Source organism: Lissotriton vulgaris, chromosome 2_1 (genome assembly GCF_964263255.1).
Source record: "Lissotriton vulgaris chromosome 2_1, aLisVul1.2, whole genome shotgun sequence".
NCBI lineage: Eukaryota > Metazoa > Chordata > Amphibia > Caudata > Salamandridae > Lissotriton > Lissotriton vulgaris.
The window spans coordinates 915,135,516-915,159,049 of record NC_141687.1 but is presented as its reverse complement, the minus strand read 5'-3'; the positions used below and the strand labels follow the sequence as shown (position 1 = coordinate 915,159,049).

General features: G+C 45.8%; 1 protein-coding gene across 1 annotated transcript in view; it reads right to left on the bottom strand.

Moving 5' to 3' along the window:
• EPHA10 (EPH receptor A10) overlaps positions 1 to 23,534 on the bottom strand; it is a 1,551,477-nt gene that overhangs the window by 1,506,076 nt on the left and 21,867 nt on the right. The window lies entirely within an intron of this gene.

Sequence of the window (23,534 nt, the reverse complement as noted above, 5' to 3'; positions counted from 1 at the left end):
CACCTTAAGGCCTTGCAGCAAAGGTATATTTTAACTCTTTTCAGGGAGAAATACTTTACCAATATTAGACCCGCCCCAACTTTTTTGCAAATTTGCTGAATGACCTTATATGTTTTTATGTCGCCTGTTCTTTAATTGGTGCGGTAAGACTTATAAGTCATGGTATTAGTAGATATTATCTGTCCCACAGGCAATGAAATAAATTGCCAGTTTTTTTAATTGGATGATGTAGTCTTTTTTATTCCTTTTTATGTTTTAAAATGTACTGTATATTGATTTAATTTGAATTGATGATATCATTGTTTTTTCCTCCGATTGCCCTAGCCAATATGTTTTATTTTCCTAATTTACACACTATCTCAAAGGTGTTGCATCTTTATGTAACCAAATAAACATAATAAAGAAAGAAGCTAGTGAACCGAAAAGGATGTCATCTGCTACTTCAATAGGCATCTCTAATGTTGACTGTAAAAATGAGGCATGTTTAGATACCAGCCCCTGATATGTAAGCAACTAATCTGGTAAGTATATTACCCCTCAAGAGCTGTCTATAAAGTGAATTGGTGGATGGCACTCTACCCTGCACAACCACTCCTTCTTTTGGAATACTTGGAAATTCCATCAGAATTTTACATATAATCTGAAGCCAAGTGGAAGCCATTGAGAGCTGAGCACTCTGACATATTGTTACTTCCTTAAACAGGGTATATAACTTAAGACAAAAGCAATCATATTTAAATCCTGGCACCAGCAAATGTGGAAGAATGTTTTCAAGTGATTTCACCCTTTAGGCTCAGGACCGAATTCAGCTAGCACTTATAGAGTATTAAATCCCATTCTGTACCAGTAGCCCTAAATGATAAGGTGTTTTTCAATTCCTCTCACAAACTTACTAAAGATATGTACTAGAGACGTGTTTATTGTATTTTGAAATATGTGTGAGTGCAATGAATTAAATACAGCTCTGTATTTTACTGTTTACATATAACAGAATGAATTGCTTGTGTTCAAATGTCAAATAGAAAACAATATTAAGTGCATTGATTCATTTTGTTTTCTACTTCAGTTCCATTCCTCTAATCTCCTCATGTGTTATAGTAATTAAAGTTGCATTTTAACAATAACTTCAAGGCAAAAGAAATGTTTCTTACTGTTTGTACTCAAAGCTAGCAAATCTTAAGTGCTTTAAAAAGCATTTAAACTCAGCAATAAAGCGTTGTTTGCAATTTCATGTGTAATTGGTGATTGTTCCCATCTATACAGTCATTCATCTTTATATTTGAAAAGAAAAGACTGAATAGCTACTAATTAATATAAAAAACATAAATTAACTCTGTTCAGGTTATACATGATACCAGTTGAGGCTGGCATTACTCGCAGGTGGGGTAGCGGGGGGTGAGGAGGTCGCATGGAGAGGCGGTCGCGTGGGGGGGTTAATTCAATAAAAATATATATATTAAACATACCATCTCCAGTCCCGTGTTGCATCGTGTCTCCTTTCTCCTCTCTGTACAGGAAGCAGGCAGCCTCCCTCCCATCCCTTAGGCAAATCACAATGCTGCAATGGCAGCATTGTGATTGGCTAGGACCTCACAGACGTCTATGGTGAGGTCATTTTCTCTATGTAGGCTGCATGCAGCCATGCAGCCTACATAGAGAAAATTTCAGAGTGTGCATGACTGGTTTGGTTGGCCCTGGGTCCGACCAAACAGTCAGCGCACACAACAGTGGGCTAGCCACTCGTCCCCTGCCTGGAGCAGGACCGCCCACCCGCCTGCCCCCAACCAAAACCTGCCTTCTGCTTTCTCACAGTGCGATAAACAAAAAACATAAAATGGTATTTAAAATACCATTTTATGTTTCTGCTTCTCGCACTGCGAGAAAGCAGTGGTGCAACACTCCTCCGCCCACATGGAGGACCGCCCCTGGATGATACTTCAGTGTTTTGTTGCATTTTTGCTCAATAGTTATTTTTAGGTCTCGGACCGTAGGCTGCGCATGCGCAGTCTCGCTCACATATTTAATGTCTCCTAGAGTGGGGGCTTGAACCCGACCCTCTTCTCCATTGGCTGGCTTCCTACACGGAGGGCAGCCATTGGAGGAGAGGGGCATCACTCCGTTCAAGCCCCCTCTTTTTCGGATTCGCGGGCGTCTTTTTCCACTTCTTTCTTGTTTTCTTTCTCTCCACTTCCCATTGGCTGGAATTTTACCTTCCAGCTAATGGAAAGCGGGGAGAAAGAAAACCACGCCCCCGAATCCAAATATGACGCTGGTTTCTCCATGGCATTCCTGCCTCGCCTCGGAGTAACATGGTGGTGTTTCCACCACCTCGGCTTCTTTCTCCCGGTTGCCTGCTCGGACACCTTTCTCTTGCCTTACTTGCATTGTGCAGAGCCCTGCGCCTGAACCAGCCTAGTTGGCGCACGGCAAAAAAAAAAAAGTAATAAATATATAAACTCGTCGTGAGGGCAGCCAGCCAGCCCTCCCCGTCCCCAGGGGAGGAGGGATGGTGCGGCTTTTGTTTATGCTGTCTCTTTAGGTAAGCGGGTTGATTGTTATCGTTTCGGAGCGCTTCTTTCGGTTCGGGACTCCCATTGCTGGCAGAAGTAACTTGCTCGCTTTCGCTTTCCATTGATTTTTTTTTCTCTTTCTGCAGCCGTTTGTGTTTTCTTCAGCGTTGCGCCCTGAGCATCTAGATTCAACCGAGGACAGGCTGGCAGCGCCCGCCTCCATGCTGGAATTGGCTGCCCGCTGCCGCCAGAAGCAGGAGGAGAAGCTGCCCGGTGGAATCGAGGCGGCCGGTGGAGGCGGCGCCTGATCTTTGTCCCTCAGGGGCTCCTGTGGTAAAAAGGGAGCCCATGTGCCGAGAGCGAAGCAGGGCACCGGCAAGGAGCGAAGCAGGCCACCACCACACTCGAGAGGAGACCACGAGGAGAGAAGCCACCCCCGATGCTAGAGCCCGGTAAGGGCTGGGCATGGGGGGGCACGGCCCCATTATTTCTTCTGTCCTGCCCCCTCGTTGCTTGTGCTTGCTCTCCTGCCCCCCCCTCGTTGCTTATGCTTGCTCTCCTGCCCCCCCTCGTTGCTTGTGCTTTCTCTCCTGCCCCCCCTTGTTGCTTGTGCTTGCTGTCCAGCCCCCTCTTGCTTGTGTTTGCTGTCCTGCCCTCTCGTTGCTTGTGCTTGCTGTCCTGCCCCCTCGTTGCTTGTGCTTGCTCTCCTGCCCCCTTGTTGCTTGTGTTTGCTCCCCCTCGTTGCTTGTGCTTGCTCTCCTGCCCCCTCATTGCTTGTGCTTGCTCTCCTGCCCCCTCGTTGCTTGTGCTTGCTGTCCTGCCCCCTCATTGCTTGTGCTTTCTCCCCTGCCCCCTCGTTAATTGTGCTTGCTTTCCGGCCCCCCCTCGCTGGTTCTGATTGCTCTCCTGCCCCCCCTTGTTGCTTGTGCTTGCTGTCCTGCCACCTCGGGCTTGCTGTCCAGCCCCCTCATTGCTTGTGCTTGCTGTCCTGCCCTCTCGTTGCTTGTGCTTGCTGTCCTGCCCCCTTGTTGCTTGTGCTTGCTGTCCTGCCCCCCCTTCGTTGCTTGTGCTTGCTCTTCTGACCCCCCTCGCTGCTTGTGCTTGCTGTCCTGCTCCCTCGTTACTTGTGCTTGCTGTCCTGCCCCTTTGTTGCTTGTCCTTGCTGTCCTGCCCCCTCGTTCGTTGTTCTTGCTGTCTTGCCCTGCTATTGGCATTGTAAATGACAATGCCATTTATTTAGGTTTAAAAAAATATATATAAATAAAAATAATGTCATGAGCAATGCCAATAGCTCTAACTTTAAAAATGCCGAAACCATTGCATTGTAAATGCTTGTTTTTAGATTACAATAGTGGAGAAAAAAACTATTACATTTAATTAGGCAACAGTTGGCTGGACGTAGACAGAATTTTAACAGGAAAGATTTAATCAAAAAATATTTTAGGGGCAATACCTTCATACCTCCTGAAAGTCACAAATCATCAGATGCCATTTCACCTGTAGGTTTATTGTCAGTGAAGTACACAAGTAATTATAAGGCATGAAGCCTATAGATGTAGTGTGCATCAAAGATACAATCCAATTGCATGCAGCTTAATACTTCACACAAGATACACTCCTATCAAGAGCATACTATCTTTGACTACACAGTAAGAAACATGGGAATGCATGTTGTCAATGAGGTCAAGGCCAAGATGGTAACAGGAGTGGGCACATCACGCTGAGCTCCAAGCCAGGCCCACTATAATATCCTGCGACATTCTCAATGTAACTCCATCTACAACTTAAAAGTACTGAACCGGGGGTTTGGCCAAGATGGCGCAGAGTTAAGACGTGCCTCACCATCACTCCTGCCTGCCGCTGGCCTAGAAAGTGCCCCAAGACCTACGTAGCGACTCGGCGGGATTAGAAGCCCCGGTGGGAGATGCCGCTTAACCTGGGGGTGCCACCAGTCTGAGTGAGGAGCATGTAGGCGGCGCTCAGGAGGTGCTGGCACTGAGGCCCTGTGGGGGACCGCGCCCACCCAGACAAAGCTGGTGAGGCTGGGGCACCCTGCGACGGATTAAGGTGGGTCCCGCAGGTGCCCGACGCAGGAACTAAGCAGAGGACAATACGGAGAGAGACTAGTCGGCCCTGGACTGAACACCTGTGCAGCCCTCGTGGAGGAGACACATCCCGGTCCCATCAGGTGAGGAGCAACTGAGTCACAGGTTGGAGGCCCCAGAGGGCTGGTGGCCTCCAATAAGCACAGCAGCATGTTTGGGCAGCAGCAGCTGGGCCCCATTGCTGAGCGGAATTGGGGCCCCCTCCTTTCTTGACTTCACCTGGCTGATCAGCTAGATCCCCACAATCGGAGGGCAGAGAGAGAGCCCCCCCCAGACAGAATGTCTTGAGGGGCCTAAGCGAGGACAGTCAGAATCAGGCCCACTAGGCAAGGCAGGAGCGGTGACGAAACGCCTGAGAGGAAGCAACGGGGGTCTGGGGTCCAGCAGAGTTGACCCCCCCTCCGTCCTGAGACACTTTCAAGGCAGACTATCACAATCCTAGCCTCCCAGTGGGCCCAGAAGGGTTCCTGAGGGCCCAAACACAGAACAAGGGCGGGACCCCACATATAGCACTGAAAAAGCACTGACGGCAACTGGGCCCAACAGGCTAAAACACCAAAGAGACACTGTCCAGCGAAGGTCCATGAGCAAGCTGGGCTGTTACCAGAAGGGGAGGGGGTAACTAGATCCAACCACTTGATCTAACACATTGGCCTAAGTTCTTAAGAATATTTGCTTTGCGTCCTATCCTTCTTGTTGATTTTAGCGTGCTGTGTATCTCAGAATACTCATTTGAGGCACACTGTTTTTAGTTCCTTACCTTGCCTCTTTGCCTCCCTGGTCCGCCGCTTCTTGTACTGTTTGAGTGGAGGGAGTGGTGCTGATGTAGAGTTTCCTTGCCTCACTTCCGGTGGCACAGCTGGGGCAGCCATACAGGAGGGTCACAGTCTAGTCTTGTGACTCTAGTGACTATTAGTATGCTAACTGTGCCGATGCGCAGCGGAAACCTGATGTAATTGACTGCTCCTGCGGGCTGGTACGCGCTTGGTGGCTCTGCTAAACCCTTGATTTTAAAATCCTTCAAATTCATTGGCCTTAGGACTTAGAATAATTGCTTTGCGTCGTATCCTTCGTGTTGATTTTAGGGTGCTGTGTATCTCAGAATACTCATTTGGGGCACACTGTTTTTAGTTCCTTACCTTGCCACTTTCCTTTCCTAGTCCACCGCAGCTTGTGCTGTTTGCGTGGAGGTAGAGGTGTTGCGGTAGAGTTTCCTTGCCTCACTTCTGGTGGCACAGCTGGGGCAGCCATACTGGAGAGTCATGGTCTAGTCTTTTGACTCTAGTGACTATAAATATTCTAACTGCGCCGAAGCGCAGCGGAAACCTGATGTAATTAACTGCTTCTGCGGGCCAGTACGCGCTTGGTGTCTCTGCTAAACCCTTGTTTTTTTTTTAATAACCTTCAAATTCATTGGCCTTAGTTCTTAAGAATAATTGCTTTGAGTCGTATCCTTTTTGTTGATTTTAGCGTGCTGTGTATCTCAGAATACTCATTTGGGGCACACTGTTTTTAGTTCCTTACATTGCAGCTTTCTCTCCCTGGTCCACCGCAGCTTGTGCTGTTTGCGTGGAGGGAGTGGTGTTGTGGTAGAGTTTCCTTGCCTCACTTCCGGTGGCACCGCTGGGGCAGCCATACTGGAGATGGATTAAACCCAGATCAGTTGACTGGGGGTGAGTGTTTGATTTGCTCAAACGCTCCGTCCATCATCTCCTTTTGTATCGCTTTGTTAGCCATACTGGAGAGTCACGGTCTAGTCTTGTGACTCTAGTGACTATAAATATGCTAACTGCGCCGATGCACAGCGGACACGCCCAGCGGGTGTGCCAAAGGCAAGCCTGTCTGCACCCGTCCGCGCACCGCCTGCGCACACCGCCAACCACTATGCTGGTTCTGGAGGAAGTTTGGACAACTTGAGTCATCTGGGTGGTGGTCCCCAGGTAATAGGTAAGCAAGAGGAGGCTGAGGGAGGCGCTCAATCAGTGACATGGATGGGGACATCCTGCGTTGTGGCATACTTAATGTTAGTTCCCTTTGTAAACACTATCTGGAAACGCAGATGTTGCTAGAGTCCTAAGATCTGGATTTTCTAGCTGTGATGGAGACCTGGACCCATCCGGACTCTGACGTAGAGCTGGGGTTAGCCTACCCTCAGGGCGATAAAGCCTTTCATAGACCAGGCCCCTGTGGTAGAGGTGGAGGGGTTGGGATTTCCTTTAAGTAGGTCTGGAACCTTTCACCTGAGGATATCGATGTGGTTGATGGGGTTGAGCTACTGGGCTTTGCTCTAAATGTTCTTGGACAGCAGGTGTTGACGGGTATTATTTGTTATAGGCTGCCGGGACTGCCCAGTCTGCTCCAACAGAAAAATTTGATTGATGTGTTTAGTAACATGGCCCCCTCTCATGTCAGACTTCTCATACTAGGAGATTTTACCCTAGGGACTAATGGAAGCACGGGCCCTGGGTACAATAATCTTTTACAATCATGCCTTGATCTGTCCCTCAGTCAGTGGGTGGTAGATCCTACTCACATACCTTGGACCTGATATTTGCCAAGGAATATTCTCTGGAAGCTGTGGAGGTGTTTCCGGTTGGCTAGTCGGACCACTATTTGATAAAATTCGATGTGGCTGATATTAAATGTAATGATTCAGCTGGGGACTGGAATGGTCTGTTGAAAAAAGGTAGCTCCTCCCCAATATTCCATATTGAAGGCTTGTTTGAGCCAGGGGAACAGGTGGAGGACAACTACGCCGCCTTCTGTTCTCACATTACTGATCATCTTGATCCGATTGCCCCTTTTAAAATGCTAAAAAAAGATGGAAAACCCTCAGCACCTTGGTATAATATTGCCTTGAAAACCCTAAAACTTGGCTTTAGATAGGCAGAGCAGAAATGGAGGAAGGGGTACTCTGCTATTGATAAATCCATCTGGAAAGAGAAAATTGCTAGCTATAAAAAAGTATTGTTTTCACTAAAGCCGAGCATTTCTCAGATGTAATTCTGAATGGCACCAATAGATCTGAAAGTGTTTTCAAGGTATTGAATGATATTGCTAACCCGACCAGCACTAAAAATAGGATCTCCCCTACGCAGGAACTTTGCGACAGTCTGGCCGTCTTCTTTGATGATAAGATTAATAAAATCATCGAAGGGCTAGAGGAGAACAGTTTGATTGATAAGACCACTGACATCTCATTGGTCGGGCAGGAGGACTCAGGAGTGATGAGGGAGACCTCGGATCAGATGCCTCGGTTGGATCATTTTGACATTCTTTCCACTGATGTGTTTGAGCAGATTGCACTTGGAGTCTCCTCTGGCTTGCCTTTAGACCAGGGGTCTCCAAACCGGTCCTGGAGGGCCGGATCCATGCCAGATTTTTAAAATAACTACATGTATCTCAATGGGGATATCTCAAAAATCTGGCATGGATCCGGCCCTCCAGGACCGGTTTGGAGACCCCTGCTTTAGACCCTTTGCCACACAGGTTCTGGAAGGCGTGCTAAACTGTTCCCACCTCTCAGACAGATGTGTAATCAATCTCTTTGCAGTGGGATGGTTCCCTCTTGCTGGCAGTTGTCGCCCCTATATTGAAAAAGCCCTCTCTGGATCTAGCCTGTCTTAAAAATTACAGGCCTATCTCGCTTCTTCCTTACCCTGTGAAGATCATCGAGCGCCTTGTGAGCAGTGCACTCTCCCAGTTTCTGTAGACAAATGGCCTACTGGACATTGGGACAGAAACTGCACTGCTGACTGTGTTGGATGATCTTCATCTGCGTGCAGATAAGGGTCAACATTCCATCTTGATCCTATTAGATCTGTCTGCCGCATTTGACACGGTCAATCACAGGGTTCTCTTGAAACGGCTGGAAGGAGTTGGGGTAGTTGGTCAGGCATTGAAATGTCTCCACTCTAATCTATCTAATAGACGTCAGGCTGTGGCCCTCCCCCTTTTCAATCAAAGTTTACCAAGATCCACCATGCTGTGCCGCAGGGCTCTGCAATAAGCTCCATTCCCTTTAACATCTATATGCAGCCACTGGTGAACATTATTAAACACTTTGGTATAGGTGTGGTAAACTATGCTGACGACACCAAGTTGATTCTATCACTGGAGGGAGAACAGTCATCCTCATTGGAGAATTTTCATATCTGCATGCAGAATGTGGCCCAGTGGCTAAGAAACAACTCTCTGCAATTTAATGCAGATAAAACTGAAATTCTTTGACTAAAAGTGGGAGATTGCCTTATCTTCTTCCGCCTGACTTTTGGCCTATTGCTGCAGACCCTCCACTGTTACCATCTAAGTTGGTTCGTAATTTGGGAGTTTCATTTCATGAGGAGTTGACCTTGGAGACACATGTTAATAAAATCGTATGGAACTGTTTTTTCCTCATTAGGGTTTTGATGAAAATTCTGCCTCTGCTCCCTGCTCAAACGTGCTCCTTGGTAGTTAGGTGCGTTATTTGAGCAGGTTAGACTACTGTAATTCTCTTTTGGTGGAGTCTCCCAAGTTTTTAACTGGCAGACTGCAGAGAATTCAGAATATGGCAGCCAAGTTGGCTCTGTCTTGCCCCCGTCATTCTTCTTCCTCCTTGGCCCTTGCAGAGCTACATTGGCTCCCCATTGTGTAGAGGATTTATTTTAAATCCCTCTGTGTTGTGTTTAAGGCACTGCATGGTTTAGGTCCCATACCCCTGCAGAGTAAATTCCATGCTCCTTCTCACTGCCTTCGGTCTTCTGTAGCGAATTGGGTGAAAGTACCCGTGACCAAGAGAGCTAGGTTGGGGGGGTCAAGCTTTTAGTGTTGCTGCTGCAAAACTCTGGAACAGCTACCTCTGGAGCTGCAACAGACACATGATCTTTTGCCTTTTCGTAAACAAATGAAAACATGGCTTTTTCCTAGAACGTAATCTCTAGCTGCTTTAGTTCACAGCTGTTCTTTTACTGTCTTCATCCCTCTTTAGCGCCAGGATGCCCGATGGGTTGCAGCACGTTTTACAAATGTTCTTTAAATTACATTACATTACACTCCCTTGGGCAGGCATAGAGTAATATAGTGACCCCATGAATGATTGGCTAGCACAGAGGCTGCAGGAAGGTAGCCACAGGAGCACAATCTTGAGGGGGCCCTCCCTGCTCCGCGCATAACACACAATGGGAAGAAGGCACACCTGTCAGGACAAATCCAAGAATAGCATGTAAGTGCCCCAAAAGGGATCGTGCCCTCAAGAACAATCTCACTCGCCCCTCCACGGGCTCAGCGGGAGACCCTTGCCTACAAACAGAGCAAGCAAGGGACTCACCCGTCCAGGTCGCCAAGAAGCCTGCTACCCATACCTTTTTGGAAGCACTCTTTAGAACCCTCAGGGAAGACAAATGAGTGGAGGATACACATGAAGGGAAGTTGGCATATCATCTCACTATCCATGGAAGGCACCCCAATTTATCTATGTAATGCACATGCGAAAAGACCTGAACTTGAAATATTACTGGGAATTTTAGGGAAGATTTTATCTAGAATCACAAATATACCATTATGTCAGACCTCATGCAGTGAAAGCTCCTTGCCATTCTGGATCTTTCTCCTGCTCTCACCAGGGGGCCAGTGTCCACAGCTAAAATGCTAATACTGCCAAGACTATTATATTTCTTCACAGCCTTGCTGGTGATCCTACCACGGTCTTCTGTCCGGACACTACACTGCCTCCCTTTGTACCTCATATGGGGGTGCAGCAGAAAAAGAGTAGCGCTGCATGAATGCAGCATCTAATGATAGAGGGTGGACTGGAGGCCCCAAAATATGAGATGTACTATACAGCAGCACTACTGCAGTTGCTGAATAAATGGTTGGGTGAAGGCCCAAAGCAGAAAGGCAGGAAGTATCACAACTCTTGGGCACAGCACCTGTCCTGACTTAGCTTCTTCAACCCACCAGGGAGAAACCGTCGGTTACTGAGTTGAAGAGGACAGCAAAGTAATTCTGGAGCAAATACTTACACACAAACAGTCATTCTTCTCCTCATGCCCCCCCCCCCTCCAATTCGTACTGCAGGCACAACCAGAAGGCCAGGAAGTGTTGATAAGGTACAGGGCACAAATATGGGAGTAGGCTGGAGTGACACAGGTGGGAGACCTGTTCACTGACGGCCAACATAAAACATTTTAGGACATGGAATGAAAATCTGAAATCCTGCAGGGCCAGTTTCTAAAAAACAACACACTCTAGCATGCCCTAAACACAACATGGGGAGAGGGACAAACTGAAATGCCTTCTGCTACACAGAATTCAACTATGTACATCAAACTACATGCTTTAGGGGTGCCCAAGGACTGTCCCCATTGCCGACAACCAGATGCAGGTTTTATCACATGGTATGGCAACCCATATGGGCATGGCAACACACATGGGCAATACACACATGGGCAATGATAAAAGAGGGTCACGTTAGAAATAGTGGATTGCTGGATACCATGCACGCCGGAGCTCTTCCTTGTAGGGCTCATACCAAGCTCCAAAAATGAAACGCTGCAGAGGAGGCTCATAGACCTGCCACTCATCCTATTTAAAAGATGCATAGCATTGACCTGGAAGTCGAGCATGGCCCCTTATGTCTGACTGTGGTTACAGGCTGTTGAAATCGGCAAAGGCAAAAGCTGATCATGCTTTATACAATACATAAACCAATCTTGACACCCAAAATACAAATGTGCACTTTGAAAAAGTTTAACTACCAGCACCGTATAAGTGTGCTTGACTAGGCAGAAGCAGTAGGATTCATCAAATAATGAATTTAACATGTTTAATAACTGATCCATACTAATATAATAAAGAGAGAGCCCAAACCTTTGAGGTGGGTAATCTCAGGAACCACAGCACCAATCACAACACCCAATACAGCGTTGGAAAGGGCATTTGCAGCAGAAGGACATAGGCTATGCAGACGCCCACCATATACATTTAAAAGGTAAAAGAACCGCGCCAGCAAAGTAGTCCCTTGTGGGCGTGTCTGCGTTGTGCTGTGGGCGTGTGCTGGGGGCGTGACAAATGCTGGGGGCATGTGGTACGTTCCGCCCTTCATGCCATGTCTCATATCGTGTGCGAATCCCACCCTGCTCCCTTTAAATACCCCTGCACCCCATAATCATAACCCATCCTTACTCCTTAAAATACCCCAACACCCTTAAACACTAACCCATCTTAACCCTATAAATATACCCTGTACTCCAAAACACAAACCTAGCCCTGAACCCTAAAAATACCCCTGTACCCCAAAACCAAACCTAGCCCTGAAACCTTAAAATACCCCTGTACCCCAAAACCCAAACTTACCCCTGAACCCTAAAAATACCCCTATACCCCAAAACCCAAACCTAGCCCTGAACCGTAAAAATACCCCATGTACCCCAAAATCCATACCTATCCCTAAACCCTAAAACTACCCCTGTACCCCATAACCCAAAGCTATATCTGAACCCTTAAAATACCCAGACACCCCAAAACATATACCTCAGTACCCCAAAACATATACCCCTATACCCATACTTACCTTATCCAAACATTTTTAAAAAACATGCTTTTACCATTCATGCATTTACAACGAATTTCTTTGTAAATGTATGCGTGGTAAAAGCATATAAAATGCATATAAAATGTAATGCCATGCATTATAATGGCATTGCTGAGTCATGGCACTCATGGTACTTTCGTAATGAAAGTATGCAGAGTGATGGTATGCGGAAAGAAAGTTGCGGAATAATGGGTGTTTACCCTCTCCCGGTAAGTACATTTGTGGCACGGCGGCCCACATCTCCAGCAACATACTCATATTTTTTCACCACCCATTTGAAAAATGCACTAGTCGCTCTCATTGATGGCCAGCACCGAAATACACTTTTAGACACACCTCCCGCCACAAGTTCTAGAATTGCGAACTTTAGAGCTGGAGAGCTACTTTCGAATCTCGGCATCAGCTCAACATCCTGTGATTCCAGGCAAATCGCTTTATCTCCCCGTGCCTACCACAAATGAATGTGTTCTTCTGTAATGTAAATTGTGCTCATGCCATGTTGTCGAATTCGCGCTATATAATATTGCAAGGAAAAATAAAGTAGGGAAACTCGAGTTCACACACTACTGAACGCGCACTCTTAAGGGCATCAGCAGTGCACTGTGAATCGGAGCGTTTCACAGGCCTGTCACAGATAAGAAATGCTATCAAAACGAAATCCTACAAAGCAATGTACTACTGGCCGGCAGCAATTCATACCCGGACAACGTCGGGACGGGCTGCTAGTTATTTTATATTCTTGACAAAGTTGTCATAAAAATTAATAATGAAACTTAGTATTTCTATTAACTTTATTGTAGGAGAGCTATAGCAAAATCAACAATTCATTTACGCAATGTGCTATATGACTGAAGCTTTCAGTATAAGTGCCTAACATTATAAAGATCATATAGCCATAGAAACAATTTTATCTGAATGATTTTTAGAACTAGTTTGTATGTTGTCAAATCTGGTAGTAGGCCATAATGAAAGTCGAACATTTTTGTGTAACAATCACTGACAAAGTTATAAAAATGCTCATATGTGATATGCTTGATTAATCTCAATATGCTTCACATTAATTAGGAGACTATTTTACTAAATAAGAAATGCTAACTTTAAAATGCATTTGAATTGTTCTTCTTAGGCTGGATTATTTCATAAACTTGTGTAAAGGATTTTAATATTTTCCTTGATTGTTGCTTTATTTGTTCTTGTTCATAGAACATTCTTTAAATGACAAGAGACACTCTTACGACACACAGATGATGGACGGACATTCACCCTCAGTCAAGAGATCTGGGTTAAATTCATTTTAGACCCTGCCATATGCAAATCAGTCTTGACCATGTGCCTCATGGGAACAGTCCAGCCTGAACTGCCAAGCCAGGTCCTCCCTGGACCGGAAACAAGCAACCTGGGACCTGTTTCTGGGCATCACCCCTCATCAGCCAGGCTAGCTTGAATCCCGTGGCACAGTGAGATCAGGACCCACGTCTAGACATAGCCGGTGCACTTAGGGCGAGAAAGCAAAAGACACACAGATGATGGATAGAATGCAGAGCAAATCAAACAGATTTGGGTTAAATCCTGGAACTGGTTTCGGGGCATCACCCCCCATCATGCAGGCTAGCCGAAACTGGTCCTAGGTTGCTTGTTTCCAGTCCAGGGAGGACCTGGCCTTGCAGTTCGTGCAGGACTGTTCCCATTAAGCGCAGGGTCAAGACTGACTTGCATATGGCTGGGTTCAAACTGGAATAGCATGGGGAGCAATACAATGATGGATTTAGGCCCAGATCTCTGTACTGGGGTGAATGTATGATGTTGTTCGACATTCTGTCCATCAATTGTTATTTTTGCAAGAGGCACTTTTACAGCATTTCTTTGTGCATGAATGATGGGAACCAGACCTTTGGACTATATCCATGGTGAGCCACGAAGTAAATTTGCTCTTTGCAAACCACAATGTGAGTATGGAATTGGCAGTTGTTTCTCATGAGGAGCATGGGAAAGTATGCTGGTGTACCAATGTGTACCTTGAGAATAGAAGAATAGTCACATGTTGATCAGACCTTTGTAGGGTGCCCATTGATGTTACCATGGAAACTTGTGAACTATAAAAAGAGACTTTCCTAGGGTGAGGGAGGCCTTCCTTATGCCTCACTTTCCTCTCTTGCCCAGCTCACCATCCTGCGATTTTGAGGTTTCTTCATTCCCTTTACTTGATTGTCAACACCCTCTTTCATGCCCTTTGCCTTTTTTCCCCTTACTGATAAGCATGCCTGTTGGACAATTTGGAGGAGTGCGGTGAGAGACCAGACTTGAACTGTCCAGATTTATACCCGTTCCCTTTGCCCATGGACTTTTCCATAGTGGACTTTTAACTTGATCCCTTTGCCCATGCTAAAAGAGACCATTGTGAACCATCCTCCTGCCTTTGTTGGTGGTAGTGATCTCTAACTATTTAAACCATCCACTTATGGATGCCTGTAGTCAAAAAATAGATGTAATTTGGCTAGATGTGTAAATATATATTTTGAGCTGTAAGACTCCTGACAGTGCTTTTTAAATTGTAACTTATATGCATTGATTTTTTAAAGATTGCATAAAAAACAGTGCATAGAAGTCAATAGCACTAAAAGGTTGCTTCAGGTCTTGCTAGAGAAGACTAAATCTAAATTTCAGGCCTACCTGAAAGGTGGGCAAGCCAGCTACAGGACCCATGCATGGCCCACTGAAATAGTATCTTTGTATGGCGCAACCATTAACATCGAAGACGCGATGTGTTGGTACCAATTCACACAGTTGGGTCAATGTGTCAGAGTTGAGCCTAGTGGTTGGCGTCAAAGAATTGGCCCTGCTTCATCGTCAAACCTCAAGTTGGGACACGCATCATCATCATCAAATCAGCATTGTGCAGGAGGGCACTGTGTCAGTTCCGATTGGCACAATGGTGTTACTGAATCGATTTTGCAGAAAACAGCTGCAGAACCCACTTTTGAGGCCCAGGACTGGTGGCCGGACAGGTGCAGAATCCAGTATCAGCAGCAGAGTTGCAAGAAGTCTTTTGGGACCCTGAGACTTCAGAGAATGGGAGGCAAGCCAACATGCCCTTGGAGAAACTTGAGTTCAAGTATGTAGAGAACAGGTTCAGTCCATCTCACTCGCAGGCAAGAAACAGCAGGCAGCTTGCCAACACAGCAGAGCAGGTAGCAAAGTGGCAGTCCCTCTTACAGCCCAGCAATCACCAGGCAGCAGCCCAACCCAGCAGTTTAGTTAGCAGAGAGGCAGTCCCTTCTACAGCACAACAGTTCCGGTTCCAGGTAGAATGGCCTTGATTCCAGCAAAGGTGGTGTCAGGGGTCCAGTACTTATATCAAAATGTGGCTTTAAAGTGGGTAGACTTCAAAAAGGCCTTTGAAGATCACAAGGTCTCTGCCCTTCCTGCCCTTGCTCCAGACTCACTCCAGAAAGGGGTATGCAGCCCTTTGTGTGAGGACAGGCACATTTGGGTGCAAATGTTAGCTCCTCTCTCTTAATCTACCTCAGGAAGGCCTATCAGCCTGGTGGTGGAACATCAGGATGCAAATGTCACACCTCTTCTTCCTTTGTGCGACTGTCTAAAGGGAATGTACAAAGCCCCACACACACTAACCTCAGCGCTTGCCAAGGGTGGGAACTAGAGGCATGGGGCTAAGGAGCAAGCCAGCCTCCACTCTACTATGAATCCACAAAAATGGGCTGCCCCTAGAATGCGTTCCGACGGTTATCTACAGAGTTAGGGAGAGTTGCAGTGCCATTGGGGGCATCTAATAAAAAGTCACAGACTGACCTCACACACCGCCTGATGTCATGCTTTATCATCAGCTGTCCTCACCGTCTAGAAACTTTGTTTGATAGAGGGAGGGCATACACCTGGAGACAGGGATGCACTACTAAAGCTAAGTGGTGGATGAGTGATAAGTGAATTAAAAACCATTAGATTTGTCTATATCCTATGTTTATTCAGGGATCAAATGTATGGTGATTAAAAGAAGTGACCGGTGATATGGGACGTTATTCTCCCTTCACTGTGTTACATACGGTGGACATGTTTCTCCCTATGTGTACTCAAAGGGTACGTAGCATTCTTCAGGACCAAAGGGGAGGTTATTGCCTAAGGGCTCACCTTCTCACACCTAGTGTCAGAAAGGATGAACCTGCCTCTAGTGTGGAAGGGGGCTGTGGATTTAAATTTCCCCTCTCGGTGTAGTACCAATGTAAATGACTCCTATATTCTAACCTACTTGCTCCATGGGAAGGCGGAGGTGAAAGGACGTACTTTGACTTTTGTCTGGCTTCAGGGCTTCCCAAAGTTTTTCCCGGAGGCGTCCTCCCAGTCTCCCCGTCGATGGAAATTTAAATTTAAATCCACAGCCCACTCCCACACTAGAGGCTGGCTCATCCTTTCTGACACTAGGTGTGAGAAGGTGAACCCTTAGGTAGTAACCTCCACTTTGGTCCCGAAGAATGCTACGTACCCTTCAGGGACACATAACCAGAAATATGTCAACCGTATGTAACGCAGTGAAGGGAGAATAACGTCCCATATCACCGGCCACTTCTTTTAATCACCATACATTTGCTCCCTGAATAAACATAGGATATGGACAAATGTAATGGTTTTTAATTCACTTATCACTCCTCCACGGCCTTCACTTAGCTTTAGAAGTACCTCCCTGTCTCCAGGTGTATGCCCGCCCTCTATGAAACCAAGTTTTTATAGGGCAAGGACAGCCGATGATTAAGCATGACACCGGGCGGTGTGTGAGGCCAGTCTGTAACTTTTTATGACATACCCCCAATGGCATAGCATCTCTCCCTAACTCTGTAGATAACCGTAGGAACGCATTGTAGGGGCAGCCCATTTTTGTGGATTCAATGTACAAAGCCCATCTGTCACCCAACCCAGATGTTTATTCAGAAACAGGCAGAGACACAGAATGGTCAAAGTATGAAAATGACAACTTTCTAAAAGTATAATAGGTAAGGTGCCAACAGGGTATTTAATTCAGTCTGAGGTACAAGTATTTTATCAAATGTTAAGGATGTCTAAGCATAAAATCATAAGTTAAATAATACATAGTAGTTGGCTGTTTTGATCATGAAATAAATTTAAACAGGTATAAATCTTCTTTTTAGGTTTATATCCAAGCTGAAAAAAGCACAGGGTTCACATGAATATTCTCACAAAAGTTAATGACAGGTATTGTAATTTTCACCAATAAAAATTAACTCGTCATTAATGTATGGAAACCCATTTCATATATTAACCCCAAAAGAGTGTGTCCTTAGCATAGAAACTAAATTAAATTTAACAATCAGTAAAAGGACCATTGGGTTAGATGTTGACGTTTCGGTCTCTGTAGTGATGAATTTGTGAGACCATCTTCAGGACAGTTGGTTCAGGTGAAGATCAAAGACCCCTAGCCAGTGAGTCACTCTCTGTTCTTGTAAAGTATTAACTTCTAATATATGTTGAACAGTAGATTTAGATGGTATTAGAGTTAAGCTAATTTCAGGGAGAAAATTTCAGGACTTCTCTTTTTTCTGTACAAAGCCGCAGACTCTAGTCGATGATATCTGTGGGCACTCAGTATGAGTTTGAAGCTTTGAAACATCAACATCGAACACAATTTTTGCTTTTAATGATTGTTAAATTTAATGTAATCGTAAAGCCAACAAAAACGTGGTCAGAAAAATAGGAGGAGGAAGGCAAAAAGTTTAGGGGTTTATCCTGCAGAAAGGGTCAGGTCCACCAATATGCATCCCAGAAACTCCATTACAGTGCTACATTGACCTTTTATTCTGCTGGAAATTTAGCGGACTTAATGTTTCAAGTACTAAGTGGTTAAGTATATTTTCCTTTACAGTAGTGTGTTCTGGAAGACTATTATGAAGTACCTTATTATAGCTTAAAGTAGTGTTGTACCACTACACATCAGAGTTAATGTGTTGGTTCCATTCATATGTGTCTTCACCTGTTGCACAGGGCCAGGCTCCTGCTCAGCTTGTAACTGACCCGATCTCTGTTGTATCAAGGCCATCTCTGCCACCACCCTTGGAGGCAGCTACTGCCTAAAACCCATGAAGGTTACTGCTGCTGCAGCCTGTTTGCAACTTCTTTTGCCCTTGCTTCCCGACAAAGTCAGTGGGGCTGACTCTTTACTGATACAGTGCAGGACAGAACTACACAATGCAACAATACCATACCATGCAATACTATGCAACAATTCAGAGCAGTGCTATTAGACCTGATGGCCTTGGCGTTGTCTTCCTCCGTAACTTGTTGACTTCATCCATCCTGCTTTTTTAATTTCTTTTTTGTTAGCATTAGGACTCTCTGCATGTTAACACTGCTGACCTGTATTTAAGTGTTTGTGCTTTCTACCTACCCTAAAACATGGTAAAAATGGCATTCACCACATTAGCAAATTTCATTTACTTATAGGTCCCTAGTATATGGTTCTACATGTACCCATGCCTTGTATATTTAATGCTAGTAGTGAGCCTGCAGCGCTCACTTTGCCACCCACTCCAGTATCACTTTAAAACATATCTCAGGCCTGCCATTGCAGCCTGTAGTACAGCATTAAACTGCCAATTTGACTTGCAAAATAAACCTTCTGCTAGGCCTAAACCTTCCTTTTAAATACATATAATTCGCCCATAAGGTAGGCCCTAAAAAGCCAATTGGACATTGTGCATTTTATTTAAAAAGTAGGACATGTTTTTTGTAACTGTTTACATGTTCTGACAGTGAAAAGCTGCTGAATTTCTTTTCATTTCTCTAAGACCCACCTCTCCTATAGGATAACATTAAGTTACCTTATTACATTTAATAGGTGCTAACGTTTGACTGGGTGTAGGAAGGGAAAGGGAGAAACTTTCCAGAACCAGATGAAGGAGTATCCTAAAAGAGTTACCCGCTTCAACGGCTGGCACAAGGTATAATAAATATTGGATCCTCAGAACAACACTTCTATAGTACACTCCTGGACTTGTGAAAGTTTTCAGAAGGACTGCCTAGACCCCCGGTGGACTGCCCTACTGCTTGAGAGCTGCTTTGCTCTCCAGAGGACTTTCCTGCTGACACTATAGGACTGGCCTGCTGCTTGAGGCCTGCCTTGCTCCTCAGAATCCTGCCCTGCTGCTTGAAGCCTGCCTTGCTGCTTGAATCTTTGACCTCAAGGGCTAGTAGGCTGGCCTCTCATGTGAGTTACAGGGACATAACAAGTTGCATAGACCTAGAACCTTGTACCTCGCCTATGATGGAGTGAGCCCTGACCAACCAAGTGTGCCCCTAAGTCCTGGACCCTTGTTCTTTATGTTAGAGGTGCTGTTCTAACAGCAGACTGGGACCTATCTGTCAGCTGATCCACCCAAGGTGCATCTCCTGTTAACCTGACTTCACAGAAGCTCCTCCTCCGATCTTCTTTGCAGCAGCAAATCCTGTGAAGCTGGACCTCTGAGAAAAGATATCCCACCTCATGGAGATTTTTGCGACTATAGCTTGCTGCTTCATCCCGCTGGAGGTGTTTGACTTCCCAAAAAGTTGTCTATGTTCAAAGGTAATATCTTTAACCCACTTTATGGCACCAAGCTCCTCATCTACGCAGACAATCTCTTTGGGCTCGATATCCAACTTCCCCTATTCAGAACTCTTTCCTGCCTTCATTGACAGTTCACTGAGACCTCATCCTGTGCTCCCTTGCGACGACGACTCCTCAGCCACCTTGCACCTTTGAACTCTAATTTCTCCTGGATTCTTTGTCAGAATGTTTTCAAAGTCCGAAGGTAAGCTGGGACTGGGATCAATCCATCTAGTGTATCCAACCAGTGCTCCATTGTGGTTGGCCTTAACTTTTTTACTTTATCCCTCCCTCATGTGACCAGATACCTGCGGTTGGAGCTTTGATCTTTTACGTGTTATATTTCAGAGAAAAGCTTTAAAAATTCATAACTCTGGATTTACTGATTTAATTTGTTTTGTTTTCATTTTATTTTTAAAATGTATCCTATTCTTCTCAATTGGTTTGGGATTTTTCTTTGGTTGTGTTTTCATTTTATTAATTTGTGTGCCACATACATACTTTACACAGTGCCTCTTATTTAGCCTGACTGCTTTTGTGCCAGGCTATCAGAGAGAGAGACTTTTGTGGTTCACCCTGACAAGCATTGTGGTTATTGCCTGAGTGGCACTTACCATTCCAACCAATAACCACATTTCTGACACTTCTTACAAATAGAACTAGGAAATAAGATGAAACCCTTGATGGCCTCTTCAATACGAAGAAAGAGGCAGTTAACACTTGTACCACAAAAGAAGTGTTTGAAAAGAAATGGAAACATTTTCCTTGGAATAAATTATTTCAAGCCATTGATGGTGTACAATCTGAGATGAAGAACTGTGCTTTGGGAACAGAGATCTGGTGCAGGTCTTCTACCATCTTGTTGAATTGGTTGAAAGCAATGTGCTTTAACTATTTCACTTGTGAAAAAACTGGTGTGTGTGAGAAATTGGATTATTGGTTCCGGGGGGGTGAAACCCTACTCAAGTAGTAACCACAATCCTTGTTAGGGTGAGGTACAAGCAATCCCCAAATAGTAAAAAAAAGTGAAAACACAATACAAGAAAATCATCATACCAATTAAAGCAAATAGAGTAGAAAGTAATAAATAAATCAAGACTAGATTAACAAAAATCCAATTGGTAGAACTGGAGATATGCAATTTTAAATATTTGAAACTAGCACCAAAAGGCCCAAACCGCCACTCGCGGCTATCTGGCTGTGCGAATTCTGTAGAAGGTCACAAGTTCAGGCCGACCACAATGGAGCATGGGTCGGATACAAGGACCAGGTTAGTCCTGCTGAAAAGTTACCTTCTCAGTCCAGCGCAGAGAGTCCTGTTTCCCGTGGAGGAGGCCACATGGAGCAGGGAAGTATTACAGATGGTTGCCGCAGCAGCGAGAAGAGTAAGACCAGGCTGGGCGTTGGCGACAGTTGTTGCTGTAATGCAATGCTCCTGTTGCTGTCAGAGACAGTCAGGCAGGAGTTTCACAATGGAGCTCCCGAAGAGCAGGTGATGTAGCTGGAAGGGTTGGATTGACAGAACTTTGTGTTGGCTGACAGTGTAAGCGACAAGGTTTTGTCACCAATGGGCTTGTTTGGGATCCCAAAGAGCCCAAAAACTTCAATTCAGTTCCACTGAGACTACACCAAGGGTCCAGGACCTGAGGAGCACCACTTGGGGGTCAGAGGCTTTCTCAAGCTGGATCTGGGTGCTGGTTCAGGTGTTTGAGAGCCTGTTGTGAATGTGTGCTCTGAACAGTAGGCCAGCAGAAGACATGGGTTCAGGTGCAGGTCGAATCCCTTTGACTCAGGCAGGAGGGCAGAAGGGCAGCAGAGCTGCAATCTAGCAAGGAACCAGTCCAGCAAGGTACTAATCCATCAGGCAGCAGTCCAAAGGAGTGGCAGTCCTTTCAGCAGCAAAGCGATCCTCCTTCCTGGTCTCAGAAGGTACTGAAGTGTACTGGAGAGCTGGTTTCTGAGATTCAATATTTGTATCAGGCAGTTGCGGCCAGTGCAGGTAACAGCAGTGGGGTGGGAAGGGAGTTGAAAGACGGCGAGGGGAAAAAATGAAAAACCACTTATCTTGCGCCCACCGCATCACTGGCTCGTGCAAGGCTTTTTTCCCCCTCGTCACCGTCCGTAGATTCCCCCCACCCTGCCCCACCACTCTTAACTGCACCGGCCGCAACTGATATCAAGTGTCTCCTTTGACGTGGGAAAAGTTTCTAGAGGTTTCCCTTTGAAGTGCACAGATTTCTGGCCTCACCTGCCCTGGTATAAGACTAACAGCAAGGGGTATGCTGCCCTTTGTGTGGATTGCAAAAAACACAGTTGATGGACAGAATGCAGAACAATGTCTTACATTCACCCCAGTACAAAGATCTGCACTTAAATCCATCGTTTTTTTGCACTCCACACCACCCTAGGTCAGACACTGGCTATATGCAAATCAGCCTTAACCCTGTGCCTCATGGGAACAGTCCAGCCCGAACTACCAAGCCATGTCTTTCCTAGACCGGAATCAAGCATCCAAGGACCAGTTTCTGGCTATCAGCCTTCTTCAGCCTGGATAGCTTGACTCCAGTGATGTGGAGAGCCTGGGACTCACGTCTGAGCATACCCAGCACACTCTGGGTGAAAATTGCAAAAAACACAGTTGATGGACAGAATGCAGAACAATGTCTTACATTCACCCCAGTACAAAGATCTGGGCTTAAATCCATCTTTTTTTTGCACTCCACACCACCCTAGGTCAGACACTGGCTATGTGCAAATCAGCCTTGACCCTGTGCCTCATGGGAACAGTCCAGCCCGAACTACCAAGCCATGTCTTTCCTAGACCGGAATCAAGCATCCAAGGACCGGTTTCTGGCTATCAGCCTTCTTCAGCCTGGATAGCTTGACTGCAGTGATGTGGAGAGCCTGGGACTCACGTCTGAGCATACCCAGCCCACTCGGGTGAGAATTGCAAAAAAAACAGTTTATGGACAGAATGCAGAACAATGTCTTACATTCAACCCAGTACAAATATCTGAGCTTAAATCCATCGTTTTTTTGCACTCCACACCACCCTAGGTCATACACTGGCTATATGCAAATCAGCTTTGACCCTGTTCCTCATGGGAAGAGTCCAGCCCGAACTACCAAGCCATGTCTTTCCTGGACCGGAATCAAGCATCCAAGGACCGGTTTCTGGCTATCAGCCTTCCTCAGCCTGGATAGCTTGACTCCAGTGATGTGGAGAGCCTGGGACTCACGTCTGAGCATACCCAGGCCACACGGGGTGAAAATTGCAAAAAACAGTTGATGGACAGAATGCAGAACAATGTCTTACATTCACCCCAGTACAAAGATCTGGGCTTAAATCCATCGTTTTTTGCACTCCACACCACCCTAGGTCAGACACTGGCTATATGCAAATCAGCCTTGCCCCTGTGCCTCATGGGAACAGTCCAGCCCGAACTACCAAGCCATGTCTTTCCTAGACCGGAATCAAGCATCCAAGGACCGGTTTCTGGCTATCAGCCTTCTTCAGCCTGGATAGCTTGACTCCAGTGATGTGGAGCGCCTGGGACTCGCGTCTGAGCATACCCAGCCCACTCGGGGTGAAAATTGCAAAAAACACAGTTGATGGACAGAGTGCAGAACAATGTCTTACATTCACCCCAGTACAAAGATCTGGGCTTAAATCCATCGTTTTTTTGCACTCCACACCACCCTAGTTCAGACACTGGCTATATGCAAATCAGCCTTGC